The 15,008-nt window shown below is 41.7% G+C and overlaps 1 long non-coding RNA gene across 1 annotated transcript; it reads right to left on the bottom strand.

The window, feature by feature from the left end:
• Nucleotides 1–269: 269 nt before the first annotated feature.
• On the bottom strand, nt 270–13,420 carry LOC141571889 (uncharacterized). Its single transcript, XR_012496944.1, has 4 exons — nt 13,275–13,420; nt 6,822–7,033; nt 3,098–3,181; nt 270–440 (listed from the first exon to the last, which is right to left on the bottom strand). It is a non-coding gene; the product is annotated as an uncharacterized LOC141571889 (long non-coding RNA).
• Between the last annotated feature and the right edge of the window lie 1,588 nt (nt 13,421–15,008).

Below are 15,008 nucleotides of genomic sequence, written 5' to 3'. Positions count from 1 at the left end.
GTCATCAGGGTCAGGCCAGGGGCAAGCACTGGTGAGCAGTGAGCTTGGCAGACTTTTTCTTTAATTTTATGATCTCCTGAAACACAAACTCATGTGCAAGGAAGTGCCGTTTTGTGTTGTTTATTAAACACCGATTCAGTAAATGAAAGGACAAAGCCTGAAGATGTAGTCTAATTAATTTAGTGGTGCAGTTCCCCACCCCAACCCCCCATCTGTTAGTTGAGTCATTTCCAAAGATAGAGAGCAAAACCCTCGAGCTGTGGCTGGAAATGAAGAATGAAGATTAGCTTAGGTGCTAACACTGTCTTATTCATCAAGACCTGGGACACTGGACATACAGTAGAACTTTCAAAGCTTTCAATGAAAGCCAAACAATAGTCAAGAAAAGTTTCTTCTCAACAGGAATGGAGGGGCCCTCTCCCTGCTGCTCAGCTTCTGGGCTGTCAAAACATAAAAAAAACAAGATGGTTGGTGGTTTTTGTTGTAAACATTCAGCTCCAAACAAATACCTTAATTTGTCAAGCAGTCGTGGAAGAGGAGGATAATCCATTTTGACTCCTGCCGCCTAGATGGCAGAAGTCCCACTGCAAACAGCAGGAGGAATTGGATGAGACTAAATGAACTTAGGTGTCTGTGGAAATGGGTGGGAAGAGACAGTGATTCATGGCCAGGACAAAGAGAAGCTGGTTCTTGTTCTTATAAACTCCAAGTCCAGAGTCCGTTTTCTGAAGTCATTATAAAAGAGGAAATGCACTTTAGTAAATAGAAAGTAAAAGGCATCAGAGCTACAGAGTTGAGATTGTCAGCAAGGTTAGAGGTCAGTGTGCAGAAGTGATGACCTCATTTGCCAACCCGACCCAGTGGGCTCTGATGCCCAGACTCTTAACTTGATCCCCTAGACAAAGGGACTCATATACGTTGCAGAAAGAGAAATGGTATTGAACTGAGGAGGACATTTGACCCTTATTACATTTTTAAGGCTTGTCCAATTACTGAGGTTTTATTTATTTATTTTTTTCCTACAGGAAAAAAGAGACAAAAGTTGTCTGTCTTCCTTACTGCTTTAGTCCTGAAGTACAGTTTCCAGATCTGAGACTGTAGGAGGTTGCACATAACCCATCACTGATAAGGATTGATATACGGTACATCTTGGGGTGGTGATTTTTGATGCTGTAACTTCCAGTTTGGACTTGATCTATGGTGGGGGATGGGATTGGGTATTCTGAAAAGTACTGGTCCTGGCTGTTTGCTGAGAGGTCTGTGAGATCCCTCACCTTCTCTCCAGCAGTTGGAGAAAACCACCTGGTTCTCCTGCTCCCACCTCCAAACCTGTCTCAGCAGCCAGGACTTCGGGAAACCTTGAGCCCAACTTGTCAAGTTTGCCCTCACAGTGTTCAATCATTTCTAGAGGAATTGCTGTCATGGCATTAGTATCGCCCTTATAGAAAATCCAAGGGGACTGTGACTGTACACAGTGTGATAAAAAAAGCACTGGACTCCGACTTAGAAGACCAAGGGTGTAGTCCCATCTCTGCATCTGATGCCTGATGTGTCTGTCCATGGGCGGGTCACTCTTCCCTATGACCTGACTGTAATATGAGGTTACTGAGGATAATTTCCAGTCCCTCCTACCTCTGAGATTCTTCTAGTCCATGAAGTGCTATCATCGATGGTAACAAAGGTCTGGTAAGCTGCCATACACTCCGGGAATGTACCAGGAAGAAATTAGAACCAAGAAAACATGACCTACCTTATGACAGCAGCCTGTGCTGCCAGCTCCCTTGTTGGCCACATGTATCCAGGTGACAGAAGAGACCCATGAGTGTGACAGAATCAGCAGAGGCTCTCAGGGAAGGAAGAACCTTCCGCTCACAGTACTTCTGACTTTCTCCCCTGTGTTCCCCAAATCCACTCCCTCAGCTCATCCTTTTGAATAATCATGTTGAAATGGTGACCTAAATCTCCAAGCCCAATGTAGGTTATAGAAACCCCTTCTTCTGTCCTGCTCCGTGTGTCAGAAAAATCATACTGGAATTGACATGAAAGGGACAGAACAGTAGAACTTCTAGTAGAACTAGTTCAAACACTTGCAGAGAATTCACTCCATGTTTCAGACCTCTATGAAAAAAGTTCTCTGTTCCTCATTTAATGTTTACCAGCCCTCACTGTGGAGAGCTGGTCTGAGGATTAGGGCACCTTTTAAAAATGATTTTTATTTAAAAAATTTGATAATATATATACTCATTCAAAATTCAAGAGGATGTTAAAGGTAAAGTAAGATTTCCTCCTGCCCCATTTTTCAGCCTCCCATGTCTTCAATATAGGCATTCATTTTTCCCATATTCTTGTGTATCTGTTCAAAGATTCAATGAATATGTAAGACTTGGTGTACATATTCTTACTTCCTTTTCATAAATGGTAGAACCGTACATACTATTACTCACTTGTTTTTTTTCTCTTAAAGCTACATTTTGGTGTACTTCCATTTTAGTACATGTAGAGCTACTCTATTCTTTTTAAAAGGCTGCATAGTATTCCATTGTATAGATGATCATGATTTGTTTAACTAGTTTCTATTAATGGATATTTAGACGTTCCAAAATATTATAACAAACAGTGCTGCAATGAATATCCATGTATATACAACCTTGTCTTTTTGACATTATCATATATTGCCTTGTGCTGTGTTTATGTTCATGTGTAAATATCTATATTTACAATTAGATTGTAACTGTCTAGAGAACAGGAGCTGCCATTGTGCTATCCTGTGATTCCAACAACACAAAATGCAGCATCACGCACATAATTTGGGTTTCATAAATATTGGATGAATGCATTAAAGATCTTCAGTTGTGCCCATGATACTTTAGAAATAAGTAAATGGTAATTCAAAGGTTAAGTGACTTACCTAAAGTCACAGAGAAACAGTCAGTCATGGGAAACACCAATAAAATAAAATAGATGAAAATAAAAGCAGATATTTAGAATACGTTTCAAAAGTAGAATACTTTTCCAAATTTACATGCACACTTAGAAGAGATAACTCCATTTTAGCTCTGCAAGGCGAGTAAACAATGCCTCTGAAAATATTGGTCACCTTGGGAGGAAGCGAATGTCTCCAGCTTTTGGAATTCCTCTTGGTTAGTGTTGACTCCAGTTCACCAAACGGTGTCCCAGTGACCTAGAAAAGTTAAGCATCACTCAAAGTGCCTGACTGGTCAATAAGGAGACATTGCCTCATGTGAGGAAATCTAGTTCACCTCAGAGGAAGACAAAAAAGGAGGAGGAAGAGAAGAAGGAGAAAAAATCAGGAGGAGATAAAAATATTCTCCGCCCATATGACAGCTCTGGAATAAATCAGGAAAAAGAGGGAATGCGTAGATGACTTCATTGTGCCACATGGGCTGTCATCAGTGATACATGAAGAGAATGCCCCTTTGTTAGCAAACGAGGGCGTTGTTAGCATGATACTTAATGAACACTCATTATAACCTGGTAGTACGAAACGTGTGGTCTGATTGGTTGATCTCAAAACAATTATGTCGACATCTCATAACTTAAAGATTATACAGCTTTGTAGTTTCATAACTTATTACCCCCTAAAACAAAAACAGTTTTCCATACAAATAGTGTTGTATTAATCTTTACAAAACTTTTCCAGGATTTCCAAGACCCCTACCTACTTACAGTGACTCTAGTATTGACACCAATGTTTTTGAGGTAGTCAATTTCCCTTGCCCTCAAATTGGGAAGTGTGCTGAATTGCTGGTTTTATTCACTCTTCCTTTTTAGAGAACTGAAAGAACAGACCCACTGGGCCTAGGAAGAACATCCTGATTCACTCTTATCCCCACCCCCAACCAATAAAAGCTTTGTCATCAGGTTTATGGGTTGGAAGACAATAAACAAACTACACAACACCAGGGAATAGGATCTGTGGATGCCATACAGCACTGAAATGCAAGAATAATTTGAGGAGCATAATTATCTAAGGTGGCAGTTTGATGAAGGGATGGAAGTTGACACTCCTAAGCTTGAGTAAAGTGTCCTGGAATTTGAGTGGTTTTAAATGGTCCACATTTCAAGTTCCTGCCTCACCCCAAAGTGCTGGCAGCTCCCTCATAACAAGGCCCACCTGGGCACCTGCAGCCCTGGTCCTCAGGGCAGAGAGCCACGTGCTGAGTCATCAATACCTTCCTTAAGCTCTGAGCCAACAGCTACAGGGCAACGCCACCCTGTTTTCCTTTGCCGCCCTGACCAAAACATCGAGCTGGGCAGAAAGGCTGGAAGGGAGCGCCATCAGCTGAGGTTTCAACCAGACCTTTTAGCATTAATACAGTTTAATTATAAGAGCAACAAGCTTTTACATTCATTGATTTGTAGAAGTGGACTTAAGGGTCATCTGGTTTAACTGCTGCATTTTACAGATGTGGAAACAGACCAACAGAGGTTACACCTCTTGCTAAAGTCACCCAGCTGGCTGAACCAGGAATAAACCCAGGACTCTTGATGACCTGTTCCCTCCAACCACCCCCCAGTAGAGTGCTTTTTCCATTTCATGACACCAACACCCCCCCACCACCATTATTGCTATTGTTCTCGAGTGCATTCTTTTGAAATAAAATAATGACCTGACATGATTTTATGAATCCTATGAGATACTTGAGATAGTTGAAGGTAAAACCTAGGACATCTCAGCACAGAGTATCTTATATAATGCTATAAAACACACACACACACACACACACACACACACACACACACACACACACAAATAACTTAGAGTACTTTTTGTTTGTGATCTTATCCAGAAATTCACATTTCTGAAGATGTAGATAGAAATGATACTGTAGTCCCATTTCAAGGAACTGACCACCTATTCCTAAATTATCACTGATTTATAACAAAAATTTAAAAATTTTCCTCACAGGAATAGACAGACTTAATGTGCTTTGTTGGTACTCTTCTCTAGCTGGATAGGACAAGTGCAACAAGTGAGCATGGAATTCTATATCGGACATCCAGGTCCAAATATAGTCAGAATGTACACTGTTCTTAATTAAATAATCTTTTTGAGCCAAAGTAAGATTATATGCAGAAGAAATCCAAAGAACTGTAAGGTTAAGTGCTATAAAATGAAAGCTAGATATTAGTGTTTCTAATTCAACTTGATCCCTCTCAGCAGATAGTAATAGAACCAATTTATTCAAAAGAGGCCAATAACATAAATCAAACTGTACATGGCTCTCTTTCTCTTCAGAAGCAAGTAACTCTTTGAGATCAGGGTCTTTGTCTTATTCATACCTGAGTCTCACCCTTAGCCTGACCCAATGTTTGAAGTATAATAGGCAGAAAATACATGTCCATGAAATGAACAATTGAATAAATGCCTAAGTAAAAATGCTGGTTTTCTCCTTCATTATTAGGATGAAAACTCCCAAATTGGAGACAATCTCCACACTCCCCAAACTCAGTTAGATCGACCTAGCTGGTGATAGGATTTACAAATACGAGCAACAGTAGGCAGGGCTTTCTAAGCATTTTTTTGTTTCCTGGGGGGAAATGGGTCAAAAGAATACAAGGCTTGCGAATTACATTTAGTGACTCTTCAACAAACTCTCTAATTCTATAGCTAATACATAATAGCATACAGTTTCCAAAATATGTCTTAAACTGTATCTCTTGTATTTTGTGGACTAAGGGTGCTGTGCTGAGGTAGAGAGAGAGGTTCTCAGACGTGGTTTAGGAAGGTTGTAATCAGAGTTACTAGTTTGGTGACATGAAGCCAGTTACTTAAGAATAGTTACTGTTTTGGAGTACTTTCTATGTCTCTAAGTTAAAGTTATTTTCCTGCATTATCTAAGTTGTTTGAGCTCTTTGGGCCTCTGATTCCTGGTATGTACGAAGAGGATATAACAGAACCTACCTCAAAGGGTATTTGTGAGGATAAAATCAGAAAATGGCTGTACAGACCATACTAGTAACTTATACAGTATAAATCAAATGGGAGGCATTATTTTTATAATTATGATTGTATTACAGAAGCACCAAAATAAGTATTTAAGGTAGCTTTTTACTTTCTGTTTCTTCTACTGGAACAATGCCATTTAAAATGAATACTGTAGAGCAAAAATAGACATGACTCATGAATCATATGTTCTTTGGAACCTTTATCTGTCAGTCTCTTCATTAATCTCATGAAGGAAATGAACCAAAGAAGGAAAAAGTCAAGGCAAGAGTGAGAGAAGATGGAAAGTTACTCTAAGAAGTACCCAGCTAATTTCTAGAAAGCTTCTTATCTGCAAGTAGTCTGGTCAAATAGTTCACTGTGTTTTAAAGCGTCTGCATGACTATTGGCGTGTGCTTTGTAATCTATGCGTATTCCTGTATTTTCCCCCCCTGATTTCTGTCCTCTTAGGAATCTCAGAGTGAGAAGTGCATCATAAACGCCTGGAAGCTTTGTTCTGGGTGGGAGAAAATGGTCTATTGAAAAACAAGCCAACTCCTCCTGGTCCTTGCAGCTTGACAGTGTCATTTATGGAGTGACACAGTCACGCTGTAAATGACCAGAGACATTCCAGAGTTCATGACTGTTGTGTAACAACAACACTTGAAGGGTGGCTGCAGGCACGAGGCACGGCCCGCCCTCTGAGTGTGGTGACAGTGGATGAACCACGCCCCCTGGAATGTAGCTTTGCTCAAAGGCCTGCCTTCCTCCAGTCCCCACCACCAAGCGCTGGGGGCGGAAACTGGACAGACTAGAGGGACGACTCTATTTTCAGGGAATGACAAATTGCCGCTGATTGGGTGAGAGTACTTACCTGCCTCCAGCTCAAGCTCCGAGGACAACCTGCAGGGAGGATTTGTTTAGGAGTAACTTGTATGAGGAAGTGTCTCAGGGCAACAGAATCCAAACAACCTGCTACCAAACATGATTGCCACTCAGGCTCCCTCAGAGAACTGGAAGCGAGGGGCCTTCTCCCGGGGGTCCGATAGCTAGCCACCAAGTTGCTGGAGAGGACATTCCATTCCACTGAGAGAAAGAGAAGGAGACAAGATGGCAGCTTTAAATTACATGTGCAATAGGCCAGGAGGCTTGTAAACATTTAAGGAGTTGATTGTTATTTTCATTCCTGACTGGTTTGGTGGTACAAATAACAACTCCATAAACTGCTGAAGCCCAGCCTGGGTGCTGAGGACATGCGTCTGTGAATGGGGTCGCGGTGAGCGATGAATATTCATGGAGAGTGAATCTGAACTGCTCCCCAAACAGGGCGGCTGCTAGGAGAACTCAAAACAGGCCTTGGTACGGAAATCAAATTGATACATTTAACCAAAGAAAAGCATTTCAATTAGTAGCATGATCAAGAAATGGCACTACACAGTAGCCGACAAGGACTGAGCAAAGGGGAGTTGCTGTTCAATGAGTATTATTCCAGCTTTGCAGGATGAAAACAGCCTAGAGCTCTGTGGCACAACACGGTGCATATAGTTAATGCTACTGAACTAACTGCACACTTAAAAATAGCTAAGATATGGTAAATTTTATTCGATGGGTTTGTGTGTTTGTTTACCAAAATTAAGAAAGAAAATAAAAGAAATGTCACTCTAGGGACTGCCCTAAAACAGCTCAAACCCGATACATAGGTGTGCCCCAACCTCTTTCCTTATCCTTTCAACCTTGGGGACAGGTACTAAAGAGTGAGTTACCAGCGGGTCTCTGTTACACAGAGCTAACTGTGGCCACTCTTGGGGCTTCCCGGAACCACGGAGCTCTTCACCTGAATGTTCTTTCCTTTGAGATCTCATGATCTCTTCCTTCATCACCCCAAAATGATCAAGGGCATACAAAGATGAGCTTTACTGCCCTGAGGATTGGAGAGTCTGGCAGGGGTGGGTGCACTCTAGGCCAGAGAGGAAACCTTAATGATCTCTCCTCTCCCCTCTCCCCACCAACCCTCCTTCCTGGCCCCCAACACCTTCTACCCCCACATGCACCACCGAAAGGGACTTTCCCTCTTTAACCACCAGGGTCTCCAGTGGTGAGCAAAGATGATGACAAAAGACGTGATGTGGTTTCTGCTCAGTTAGAAGCACAGGAAAAACTTTCAAACACCCCTTAGAAGGGAGAAAAACCCAAGTACGGAAGGAAGCCTGCGCACCCTCAGCCTTTTTTTATTTTTTTATGGTCTTTCAGTAACATATGCCTCTTTCTTGGAGAAGCCCACCAAGTGCCATCAAACCTCAGCAGATCTCACAGGGAGCTGGGGTCGAGAGTCCTTACTAGGAAATGCTTGTCTCCATCCTACCACTTTCAGACTTTCGTTTCTCTGAGGTGAACAAGATTTGGTGCTGAATTTAAGAGATGTTTCTCTCATTTCCAAATTATACAGCTAGTTTTAAAAGATTTCTTCCTTGCTTTTTTTTTTCCGAATCCTCTTAAAAGCATATAATTCTTCAGGCTATATATAGATGAATAATAATATATTATGTTATTACACTAAGGTTGGAGGGAAGATTGAAACAGCTGTAACCTATATAAGATGGGCTGAATGGCTTGCTTCAGATAATGTAAGTTTCAGTCTGGAATCCACGTGTAAGTCAAAACTAGGGAAGACAAAAACTACCAATTTGAAGCAATCCAACTATAAATCTTGCAGGTTTTTGTTGGTTTCAAAAGCTGTGTAACAGGTGAGCATACTGAAAGCCTTCAGAGAATCCTTCGAGGAATCGTGACTTTTGGGATTACATTGCCTGAGAACAAAAAGGTAGAACAGACTGCTCTTTCTCAACTTTCATCTCTGCCTCCAGGTACACTGGTTAACTATATATGGGCAATGTTTAAAACAGAGAACATACCTCCTTAAACTTAGAAGTCACAAAATTTTTTTATGTGTACTTGAAGCAGAAAATGTGTCCATTTATATGTTTCCTCTCCTTTGTAGAAAACACAGACCCTCCATGCTTTAAAGTGGAATGAACTTCAAACCACTTTATCTAAAATAGCATCTGAATGTTTGCAATTGCCCAATGCCTTCTATCTGAGGATCAGTGTGCCCTTCAGCCGCAGTTGCCAGGTCTCTGGAGCATGCTGTGACAGGCTGGGGCTAGCTATGTGCCTCAGTTTCCTTTCTGGGACACTACTGACCTGAGGCCAGCACAGAACTACTGAAGCCTGACACCCACCTACTCTTTTGCTAACACACACAGAGATGCTCACTCAATCTGACACATTGTAGGAGCATTAGCCACCCCCAGAATGAAGAAAACCTTTCAAGAAGGGGTCCTCTGGGAGCAGCTTGGCTTCAGAGACATGACTGGCTACGTGGAGTTCTAAGTGAGATGGATTCAGAATAATAGTGGGCCATAGTGGGCCACAGTTCTCCAAGACTCTCTGTCTCCTTTTTTCTTTCCCCAAATGTCTGCAGAACTAGTTAAGAGTCAAGCTCCTGACAAGGCAAAGACAGTAATTTAATGCTATGAAACTCTGCTGTTTTGGCAAGCTTGCCTGAAGTACAAACACCATCAGTGACTCCTGTGGGCCCTGCCCAGTGTGGCAACAGCAGCAGCATCTAATCAGCTGATCTAGGAAGCGAGTCAGGAAGCTGGGGTTCGGTTTCCAGGTCCAGCTGGAACTCGTCAGGTGGCTCGGGCATCTCTCCTGACCTTCCATGCTTTGATATTCCCATTTCTAGGATGGAGAAACTCAAAGCCTAAGTCTTCCTACTTCATGATAAAACTCAAGGAGGAAAGCACATTGCCTTAAGCCTTTCAACAGCGCAAGGCCAGGTACCTCTTGCAGCAACAGCAAGAGCAGATACCAGAGTGTGTGTGGGGCTCTGAGGAAAAACTCAGCTCATTGGCCAGATGTACAGAACTACAGTCTTACTCTGGTTATTAAAGATGGAACAGAGTCATTGAAATTGGACATCATTCTTTGATTGTATAGATAGCTGTGTGTATGGGCTAGCTACTCCATGGGTCACTTGGATCAAATGTTCCCCTGGAAGACCACCTGCCTTCTTGGAGCCTGCCAGAGGCAAGGGTGTGCTCAGGGAGGGCGAGTGCTGACCAGTAAAGGACTCCCACACAAGTTATCTTGGAATTTGTGACCACCTATTGCCGACCTCCTTTCTGTTGAAGCAGATGATCAAAGTTACCTGTGTGCCAGCAGTTCTGATATCGACGTGTGTTCTGTACTTGGAATGAGAAAGGGAGCAACCCCATAGCTTTGGAAATAGCTTGCACCATTTGTATCAGCCATTCTTCATGATGTTTGAGCTGTCTTCGGGTGGTTGCCTGGGTACTTCCGTTTCTCACTCTTCTTCCTAGAGGCTTGGCAGGAAGGGTCACACTGGTAGAACTGGGTCACTGCCCAGTGGTCCCATTGCTTCCTCAAGTATACATGGGGCGAAGGCGTGTTGCTATGATTGGCATTTTGTTTGCTAGCTCAGGCCCAGATGTGTTCCTGACAAGGTTGTTCTGTCGACTCTTGGCACAGAAGACACTCTGTCCCTGTGGGAGCATGCCACCAAGAATGACAAGGAACACTGAGCATGAAATAACATTCTCAATTTCAGAGAAAAGGCAGAGACAGGCTGAGGCTTCAGGCCTCAAAAACTTCCCGGCTTCTCTTTCCCTCAGAAGGTTTGCTCAACTTCCCTTGGCCCTCACCCCTTGGTTTGTCTGTGTCCTACTTATCCTCTGGAGGATGTCACCTGCCTTGTAGGGTCAGAGGGCTGGAGACATGACCAAGTCATGTTTTCTGTGTTCAAGGCTGCAAAATGGCCCACATGTGTCTGTGATGGAAGGTAATCACAACGAAACTGACACTCAAGTAGAAAACGGTGTCCGCCCACGGGAACGGCCGAGCACCAACTGCTGCATGTAGGTTAAGCGTGGAGTCGCTGCTCAGGTCAGCCTCTGGCTTCCACAAGCTTGTGATTCAGTAATAACTGGAAGCACAATTGCTTTTTCACTCACTATTTTTTAACGGTTTATTCATAAAGCAATTTTTCACTTTTCACTTATTTTCAGCCCCTTTCACATCTATCTACTCACAGTTTCTGTCTTGGTTTAACCTTTCCCTGTCTCCTCCTCCCTCTTTCTGCTTCATTTTTCTTTATTCCCTTTTTTAAACCTTGAACCGTTAAAACAGTATCGAGGCCTTGATTGCTTGGCTAACCAAAATGTTTCCTTTCAACGTCTTCTTGGGTTCTCTACTGAATTCTCATTCTCTTCCTTAGCTACCAGTAATTTTTGTCCCCCTTTTCTTTTTGTGGTAACAAACTTAAATCTTTCCCAGTTTTACCAGAATGCCTTTGCTTTAAAAAAAAAATCATGAAGAAAAAAATCCCAAAACCCACTAAACTAAACATCTTAGAATTTATGCAGAACTCGAGTAGAGTTTGACTTAAGCACAACCAATTATTCCTATTAAAATAATCTTGATTCCTTTCAGATGAACATATTAATTCCTAGGGAAAGTTCATGGTTCTCACAAATTTGCAGGACCTTTGCGAGCCCAGTCTCTTTTGCCAAAAGAAGCCACAATAGTTCTTTCCATACAAGCCTGCCCCTCATTTCCATTTTCTCTGACATTTGCTCTCTAAATTATAAATATCTGCCCATACCAACAATCAGAGTTCCAAGGAAAACAAACCCAAAGGAAATAAGAGAAAATGAAGGCATCTTAGCCTATGAAAAGAGAAGGAAGACAACTTCTGGAAGAGCAGGAAGACAACCCAAGATTGACTCTTTCATTTTATGGATCAGGAAACGGAGGCCCAGGGAAGTTCCAGGACATTTTGAGAGCACACAGTTAACTAGGGGCTGACCCAGGACTAGAACTAAGCATGTAAACCCCGTTTCACTGCTCTTGCCACCACAGTAGGAGCTCGTAATCTTAGTTCCCACCTGGGGTTGTGTGTATTTTTAGACTCTGGGTCAAGGAATTATGGAAGGAGTTAAATCACCCCATTAATTATCCTTAGTTGGTTGGTCTCACCACAACTCACTATCTGTTACTTATACTAAAACTGGGAAGGCAAAGAAGGGCTACATGGATGGGGAAGAGGATTTCCCTTTGCCTCTGTGGATGGGAAATAGTATTAAGGAGAAGCTGTGATGATGGGACTATAGAGTCTTTTGTCCATAACATGTCCATCATGCACCTGGGGACAAGATAGATAGATACAAGATAGATACAAGGACTCTATAGTCTCCTAAAAGAAACAGATGTGCCTTCTGAATTGGTTCAATGATCACATTCTATATAACTGCTCTGCTATTCATTAACGTTTTATACTGAAAGTGGGAAGGCAAAGAAGGGCTACATGGATGAGGAAGAGGATTTCCCTTTGCCTGTGTGGATGGGAAATAGTATTAAAGAGAAGCTGTGATGATGGGAGAAGGGAAGGTACAAATGGTCCCTTCTCTTCCCATGGAATAACTGCACTGAAAGGCTGCTAGCCTGGAGGTTGCTTTGCAGAGTGCCAGACGCTAGTTGAGAGTGGTACCATGTCTCATTTTCTACCCTTTCAGAATCCCTGGGAAGAACTCAAATGTGGAATACATTTTCAAATATTTTACAAAATATGCAGCATAGCCCGTTTCATGGTATCATGGACTCTTCCTCAGGATTAGACAATCTCTCCAAATCTGTAATATATATATATATATATATATACATATATATATATATATATATATACACACACACATATATAAATATATATATACATACATATATAAATATATACACATATATAAATATATATATATACATACATATATATATATACATATATATATATATAACACACACACACATATACACAATTGTTTTTATATATATAAACAGAAACATTAAGGAAACTTAAGTTCTCTACCAAAGCCTTGTATCTATCTTGTATAAGGTTAATAGAAATCTTTGACTTACAGACCTAGGAAGGGCTTACCAGGGCATCTGTACATCTTGTGCTTTCAAACAACCGGACTCCTCTCTAAGACCTCCCAGGAAGGAGACTCCCTTTCTTCCACAGAAAGGAATCCATTGTGTTACAAGCCCTACAGGTGTTAGTCTTTGTGATTTAAACCAAAGTCCCCCTGCTATGGTTTAATTTCATTTCTTTTTTGCTCCGCCTCTGGCCCAGTGCAGGCCAGCTGCTGGCCGGCATCAGGGGGTGGATCCTTCAAATACCTACAGATGGGAAGTTTTGCCAAAGTTCCACGGGAACAACCCCGTTATGTTAACACAATGAAGAATTTGTTACCAAAGTTACCCGCTGGCACTTATCTGTCACTTCCTCTTTCTTCCTTGATGGGGTAGGATACAACTCTAAGGTCACTACATTCACTTTTATGCTAAATAAAAGCTTGCATCTTAAATTCAGAGAGAATGAGACGTGCACGTGGCCAGTTTTGGCTTATTACTTGTGAAACCTGGAAGAAATAGTGAATCAGGAGAGGGTTTGTTAGTTTATAGTATTCTGTGAAACTGAGCATGGAGAGTATTTGCATAAATGAGGTTAAAAATAACTTTTTGAAATCTTGCTTTTTTGTTGTTGTTTCTTCCTTAAATTACATGATTAAAGCTGTATTGAGATTAAAATCATTTCTTACTTATTTAAGGAGCAGCTGTAAGCAGCACTTTGAGCAAATGGAACTGGGGGTTCTGAGGACTCGAAGCTTGAAAAAGAATGTGATAGAAGACTTATCCATGGGTCCTCAAACTTTTCTTGCTGCTGCTATGTACCCAGAAGTGGACTCCAAAGAGGTAGCCAGTGTTCAGAATGATCTGATTTCTTCTGGCCAGAAGTTGATAATGGACATGTGATGGACAAAGGACTCTATAGTCTCCTAAAGGAAATAGAAGTGCCTTCTGAATTGGCTCAATGATCACAAGCTATATAACTGCTCTGCTGCTCATTAACGTTTTTAGCTGCCGTCCTCTGTGGTACAGCCTTCCTTTCTAGTCCAGATTATCCTAGGCCTGGTTTTTCTGTTACCTTCATTTCTTCGCTCTGGCCTTTTCCCATTAGCTCCTTTAGGAGAAGCCCCTTTCACCCTCATCCCCTCCATAGGGGAATCAGCTCACTTATATTAATATAAACATATGGGTCCTAAATTGGTTTCCTGACTCCCAAAGGGGGGTGGGGAAATCTAGAAATGTGCCCATAAACTCTCATGGAACCGTTTGTTCTGCATATGCCCTTATGCTGGTGAATTGAATGGATCATTTCTGGACAGAGCTTTTATTTCAAGGAAAGATTCAGAAAATTATGATATCTTTAGTCTTGCCTTGCCCTACAAACAGCTGCACGAAGCCTCGATCCCACCGTGTGGACGCCGGCTGGGTGGACTTCTGCTCCTAGTGAATATTATCTTTTCATGTAATGTTTCATTAAACAGCCAAGTCCACAAGTGTTCCTAAGATATATAACTCTCAAGGAAAAAAGACATGCTTTGCCAAGGAAAGAACTATGATTTATGATAGTAACTGTTAAACTCTGGATCTTATTGGGCTTTGTTTTGAAAAATGATTACCACAATGGTTCTGTAGAATTTAGTAGTGCAACCAACACCATTTGGCACGTTTATGACAATAGGGTTCTGGTTTTCTTAACTCCACAGTTACATGTTGGCAGCATTTCAAATTCTTGGCACAGATGTTTAAGTGAATATAAAGAGAAAACATTTTTTAAAAATCGGGCAGTTTTGAGTGTCCATGTGTAAGAAGGAGCCTTATTTTCTTAACATGCAGTTAGCATGGACATGGAACCATGAACTTAGGGATGGATGACATGGCAAGCATGAAAATCATTTGCAAAGGGCTTTTAGGTGTTTTGGTTTTCATTGAGGACACTAACACTTTTCTAGACACATCTCCTATTTACATCTACTAAATGAGACTCAAATTTATTTGCAACTAGGAAGAGGTTAGTTCTGGAGCATCAATGGACAAGCAAGTAGACCCCTCCCTACCATATGACCTTTGGGGATGCGTG

This window comes from Rhinolophus sinicus, linkage group LG05 (genome assembly GCF_036562045.2).
Source record: "Rhinolophus sinicus isolate RSC01 linkage group LG05, ASM3656204v1, whole genome shotgun sequence".
In the NCBI taxonomy this organism is placed as follows: domain Eukaryota; kingdom Metazoa; phylum Chordata; class Mammalia; order Chiroptera; family Rhinolophidae; genus Rhinolophus; species Rhinolophus sinicus.
Note: the sequence above shows the minus strand (reverse complement) of the source record. Positions and strands in the feature narration are given on the sequence as shown.